General features: G+C 38.6%; 1 long non-coding RNA gene across 1 annotated transcript in view; it reads left to right on the forward strand.

Moving 5' to 3' along the window:
• Positions 1–4,646, forward strand: part of LOC108448199 — a 21,450-nt gene extending 16,804 nt beyond the window's left edge. The window contains exon 4 of the long non-coding RNA XR_001864004.1: positions 2,410–4,646. This is a non-coding gene — a long non-coding RNA (uncharacterized LOC108448199). The remainder of the gene's footprint in view (positions 1–2,409) is intronic.
• The last annotated feature ends 1,880 nt before the right edge of the window (positions 4,647–6,526 follow it).

Genomic DNA, 6,526 nt, shown 5'->3' on the forward strand with positions numbered 1-6,526 from the left:
TTCCTGCTGGGTTGTGTAAGATACAAAAGCTACAAAAGTACACTTAATTTACTAGTGTTGTAACATGGGCCTTCCCCCACCGTGCTTCAACTATCTGCACTGTAATTTGAGGATCTGTCATATTTTCACAGTGACAGAGCAAGTTGTCCCAGAGGTGCTCTGGTTTTCCTTTCTCTTCAGGTCTGGCTGAAAAATAGGAAGTCTGGAAAAGGTAGCTTTAAACCCCAATAAACAAGGAAAGATTTTGAGGCCATTCAACCAGAGCACATCATGCATCTTAGAGAATTAAGAGAATATTCCTTCAAGAGGACTGAGCCACTGATAGTCCCATATGTGAAACTGCTTCATGGGGATCAACATAAAATGTTCTCTCAGGAAAGCTGTTGCTGAAAGTACCATGACAATAGTTACTAAAAAGTTATCTCTGTGAAAGATGGCTGATGCAATGACAAGCACGTAGCAAGTCATAGAATCATAGGATGATTTGTGTTGGAAGGAACCTTAAAGATCACCTTGTTCCAACCCCCTTCCATTGGAAACCTTCCACTAGACCAGGTTGCTCAGAGCTCTCTCCTCGCTGGACTTGAGCATTTCCAGGAATGGAGCATCCACAATTTCTCTGGGCAACATGTTCAGTGTCATGGATCTTGGGGACAAGCTTGGAACCTGGGGATGGTGTCTGTGAATTACCAGAGACAGATCCTTTTTGTGGAGTCCAGCACTGACATGCTGGCTATGGTGAAGATCTTACTGAACCTCCCTCAAACCCACAAACCCTGCACACTGTCATTAGTACACTGCTCCTCATGGAATTTGGCAAGATCTGTCATGTGAATGCAAGCACCATTACAAATGAGAGGAGGCAGCAAAGTTGTCATGGATCTGAAATACCTGAGATGGACATTTTTAGAGGAAACTTAGTAATGACTGGTAATGTTGGCATCAAGGTGGTAAGGCTCAAAGAACCCACTGTTTAAGCCATAATAATGACAATTAGCTCATGTTATTAACCCATCAAAAGCTGTTGCAGCCCAACAAAGCCATTCTTTCAGCATGCTGCACAAAACATAAACCTCTATAAACCAGTCTTAGCTCTGATCACTCAGTTCGCCCTGCCTGCCTACAATCCTGTTCCTACTTTCTTCCACCTATCTCTTCTTGCACTTAGGCCTTCTTGCTTGTCCCAGGCTTGCCTGCAACCTGGTGCCTGACCTGAATTAAGACACTGGCATCCAAATCTGTCTTTCTTCTCTCTCCTCCTTTTGCTGTCTATTGCAAAACTGAGAATGCGTAAAGTCAGTACTTTTATGTCTCTTAAGTTGTAAGTTCACAAATCTCTATTTTGAGTTACTCAGGGAGGTCTGACACAGTTCAAGAGTTCCTACAGGAGCAGAATTGCCTGGCCAAGTGAGGTAGAAGTACCTAACCTGAGGCTCATGGGCTGCACAGCAGACTGGATGGAGAACTACTATTTACAGAATGTAGGTTTTACTCTTCTTGAATCATTTGTCTTCAAGCACATGGAAAGATAAGCAGTTGTAAAATGGATGAAGTGGTAAATAGTGCAGAAATACTACCAAATTTCATGGGATATACTGGGCCTGGAAATCCCCACCCCTCCTGAGTTTCACTTGTGCACAAGAACCTCCTCGTCTTTTCATGACTCAGAACTGTTGAAAGAACTTTATAATACAGATAGCACCCTCATTGGTGGCATTGATTGTAAGATTAAAATGTGCCTGCAGCACTTAATTGGAGATCTGCTTATACAAACACTTGGCTTTAAATTCTGATTCATTCATATAAAAAAGGAATAAGACCCCCAGAGTGAGAGTAACAGCTAAGTGACACTGAGATGAGTTTAGGCGAAGAGCAGGTTTGTGTGAAGGCTGGGGTTATGCCTGAAAAAAAATCTGGTTTTTTTTGTAGTTGTGGAATGTTTATATCATGACATGTTGATGGAGAAAGTCTAATGTTGTGTCCGTCCCTGATTTCTCCATAACTCTGTCATGTTTGATCTTTGGATGGATCTTGGTGCAAAGTCAGTGTTACCTGTCCAATAGCATGACTGCATAAAAGGCCTTCTCTATATTTAGAATTTATGAAACTTTCTGTTGTTTTCAGAACGATGGTCTATAAAAAGGAAGGCTGGAAGGGAGAGGGAGGCAAATTAGGCAGCATTATTCATGTTTCAGCAAGGAATATGGAGACATGGCGAAAGGAACTCTCTGAACTGGTTTCACGTGACACATTCCAAGAATATTCCCAAGGATTCAGTGGTCAGATTTGTCCTGTATTTGATTCTACATTAGCATATATGACTCTAAAGGATAGGTCTTTTTGTATTTACATATCTAGTATCATTTGCGTTTGTTGATCAATTGTTCTTTTCTTGTCTTCTCCTCATAGGTCTCAAGTGGACCCCCCCCCAAACAAACAAACAAACAAACAGAAAATCTTCCTACCTTTTTTAGCAGTTTGAATCCTAACATCTGCAGATCAACTAAATCTCATGTGATCTAATTGATACTCAGAGTACCTCCTGTTCCCAGACTCTCCAAAAATTGCTCCAAAGTTTGTTCACAGCTGTCCCCAGGCCTTTCTCTGTTATTTGGCTTGATTTTCAAAAAAACTTTGTAAAAGTGGTAATTGGGACAGGACCCCATCCTATTGATACTCACTGAGAGGCAACGAGATTTAAAGTGTCAAGTAAGTTGTAAAATATTTCCCTATCTATAATTGAATTCTAATATAAGGGAGAGTATATAACCACAGAATACAATCCTACTTCTATAAAAGATCCATTTTAAAAATAATACCAGAAATGTGAGAGTCAGAATGGTTACACCTAATCCACTTTAAAATGTTGAATATTGGGACATGAACGAGGACTTTATGGATTAGAGGAGGTTATTAAGAAGTTATTTCATCATTAAAACCATAAGCTTCCTTTCCTTAGGAAAACAGATTTTTTAATTATTTTTGCTTCAGAAGGCTGCTGAGTGAAACTCATATAATGACACCAACTGTCAAACTTATCATGTCTCAATTATATTAACACCTTCTTTTGAAGTTTCTAACATGTAAAATGCAATTTACTATAAAAGATTTCAACACCTACTGAAAAGAATTCAAGAGTAGAGAAACTCTGCATTTCAGCATGAGCTTCAGAGATTTCAGGCAGTTTCTGTGCTGCTGCTTAAAAGTCTTGTATGCTGGGGAAATTGGTAGTGTTCTTCAAGATTAATAACAGAAAAAGTGGGGGAAACTATCTCTGTTTATTCAAGATGTTTGGAAATGTTCAAATGTAACATGGATGATGATCTGAGGGATCAGTAAAGCAGGTCATTTAGCACAAAACCAGGCTCAAATAAATTTAATAAAAAAACCTTCTTTATGTGTGGTTCTAATTCAATTCCACTTTATGAATGATGATCCTTCTCTTCCTAAACACCAAAAAGTTCTGCTGAAATTAAATGGAAACATGTCTTTGCAAATCCTGCACATGCTGGGGAGAACTGGATTGAGGGTTTCTCCTGGCTTTTGAAAATTAAGTCCTTTTGAATAGTTACTTCACTGTTTCAACTATGATGTTACTGCATCACTGAACATTGTAATTGTAATGGTTACTCTCATGGGATGTGTGGCTGCCTCATTCCTGGAAGTGTTCAAGGCCAGGTTGGATGGGACTTGGAGTAACCTAATCTGGTGGAAGGTGTCCCTGCCCATGGCAGAGGGTTTCAAGTCCCTTCCAACACAAACATTATGACTCTATGTAGCTATGTGGGTATAGCTTATTCATATATCTAGGAAAAGCTTTATCAGTGTTTCAGTTTCATACCAATATAACTGATATCAAACACAGTCATAACTGAATCGTCACAAACATGGCATAGTTTCTGATTTCCATGTTTCAGTAGTTAGGCCCTTATCTGAAATCAGCTTCTGAGCACAAAATCAACAGTGACAATAGGTCAAAAATTGTTACTTGAGTAGTTCAAAAGATACTTATCAAGATTTCTTTTCTTTACCTCCATTGTATTTCAAAGGCTTAAATTATCCCACATGAATATGCTTCTCCATCTGCAGCTGCCACTCATTTTCTCTTAGGCAAGAATTTTGTGTTCTTCCATCTCTAGATGGTTGACAGGGATGTCTGGTTTTCAGGGAGCTGGAAATGCTTAGTATTTCAGATTAATTCCAAGTGGGACACCTAAAAACCCACAAAGGTATTCAAATCCCAGAGCAATTTTTGAAATCTTAGCAAAGTGCTTTCAACAACAAATGGCACGAATCTTGTTTTAGAGCGCCTTCTTCCAATTGCTTCTACCTGGAAGTCATGATTTGGCAATTGAAGTGAAAGCTCTTTGAAAGCTATTCTTCTCCTCCATAGGTACAAACGAGCTATTTATTTATGACTGAAGAAGTGTTTTCTTGTTCAGCCATCAATTTTTTTATAGTTAAGTTATAAATAACTATTGTAACAAAGCCTTAGGCTTCTGAGCTCCAGATAAGGCTGAATGCACTTTATGAGAAGAAGAACATCTTTGGACAAAATGCCTAGAACGGAAACAACAAAGATGAGTGGATTATGTAATGTGAACACACAAACAAGCCTCTTCTCCCCTTCAAATCGCTGTCCATTGAATTTTGCATCACACACAAAGCACAGTGTGCATTCAAACGAAGCTCTAATGTGTCATTGTCATTACCTTGTGCTGCATTATTCACTACTGCTATGGAAGATTTCTGTGGGGAGAATTTCACAGCTGAGCAAGATCTTGCTTTATGGTGGGTAAATATAAAGTAATTTTTGTTTCCAAAGACCAAGGAGGATAAAATCAAGAGATGAACATTCTCCTGTCTAATTATGCTCATGTTTTCCCCACACACATACTTTTCCACAGCTCTTCAAATTAGGAGATCAAGATTAAGACTGCTGAGCTGATAAAGTTTGCCTTTATATAAAGCCATGATTTTACTCTTCTAAAGAAGCATCCAGTTCTTTATAAATATTTGATAAACTTGAGCTCTCAATGTAATCCTATGGTCTGGGGACGTGAAGTAATTGATACTGAAAAACAAATCAACCCTCCACCTTTATAATATCTTTTATTGTTAATGTATTTCCTCAGATTGGAAGAGTTTCTCTAAATAACAAATTCTAACCATATTATATATTCTGTATATTTCCCTCCAAGTTTATCAAATAAGTGTGTATTTAGACCTTAAATAAATGATAGACCATCTCAGAAGTTGTGTGAGTACCCTGGCTGGTAGAAAGAAGCATGAAACACCATCTGTTACTTTGAAATCAGCAGAAAAGGATAAATTATTTTGCCTTTGTTTTCACTGAGCCTTGACACAAAGAGTTTTTGATAATTGATGAATTAAACAGTTGCAAGAGCTTTTACCACCCTCAGATGACCACATAACTCATGAAACGCAATAGATACAGTTATCATTGTGAATAGATAATAAACAGGAAAGCCAGGAATTAATGTCATTTCTCATAGAGACTTTCTCTGTTATGATCCCTCCTAGCTTTGTTGCCTCTTGTAATCTGCCTCGCAGTGGTATTTTAGTTGGGAAACACCTTTTTCTCTGCATGACTGTGCCTGATTTTTGGCATCCAGAAAGATTTCAATAGAAAATGCATAGTGGATTTAGAAGCATGCAGTTCTGCAAAGGAGATATGATGAATTTGGGTTACAGGCAGATAATTTCTTACACAATATCATTAAAAGAGACCTGATCATTTTGTATAGAGGTGCTGTTTAGTCTGCATGAAAAACTAGTAATTTACAAAGATAAGAAGAATGCAAGTACAATGGATACCCTTAACAACAGTTGTAATGGAGCTGGTGAACCCCCAAAGTGTCTGCAATGTGTGGCTGACTCATTCAGAGCTCAGGAAGATGGTCAGGAGAGGGGACATTTAGCGGCATGGTCAGAGCTGAGAGAAGTATACCACAAACTCCAGCTACCAGTAGAATGTTCTGGGATGTGATCCAGGCAAAATTACAATTTTGTGGAGGGAAAGTAAGATTTTCAGGTATGTAACTTTAGCTCAAAAGTTCAATAACTTGATCATTACCTTCCCATGCTTTGGGGTTGGCTTTACACTGGCTGCTGAGCCCTGTATTGTTGCACTTTTGCTAAACCTGAGCTGGCTAGATGACAAAAATCTCTTTAACCTAAAATCACAAGAGCAATAACCTGTATTGGTATGATAATATTACGATAAATGCACTTTTGAAAAGGTTGTAGTCTCGGGTGATTTAATCTCTGGCTTTTCTTTTTCCCATCTAGGACAGTTTGTAGGCCATCCACGATTGTGTTTTCTAGGCTTTTTCACCAGGGAAATAAAAGACAGAATTCTGACAGCACATACTCAAGGCACTGTGCAGACGTTAATTAACAAGCGAGAGATGATGAACAAGTGGTGAAAAGTTTCAATGCTTCTGTCTCGCCTTGAAAACCTGAGCAGAATGGCCCAAGCTTCTATGGAGTAGCCAACTATAAA

Source organism: Corvus brachyrhynchos, unplaced genomic scaffold (genome assembly GCF_000691975.1).
Source record: "Corvus brachyrhynchos isolate BGI_N302 unplaced genomic scaffold, ASM69197v1 scaffold307, whole genome shotgun sequence".
Lineage (NCBI taxonomy): Eukaryota > Metazoa > Chordata > Aves > Passeriformes > Corvidae > Corvus > Corvus brachyrhynchos.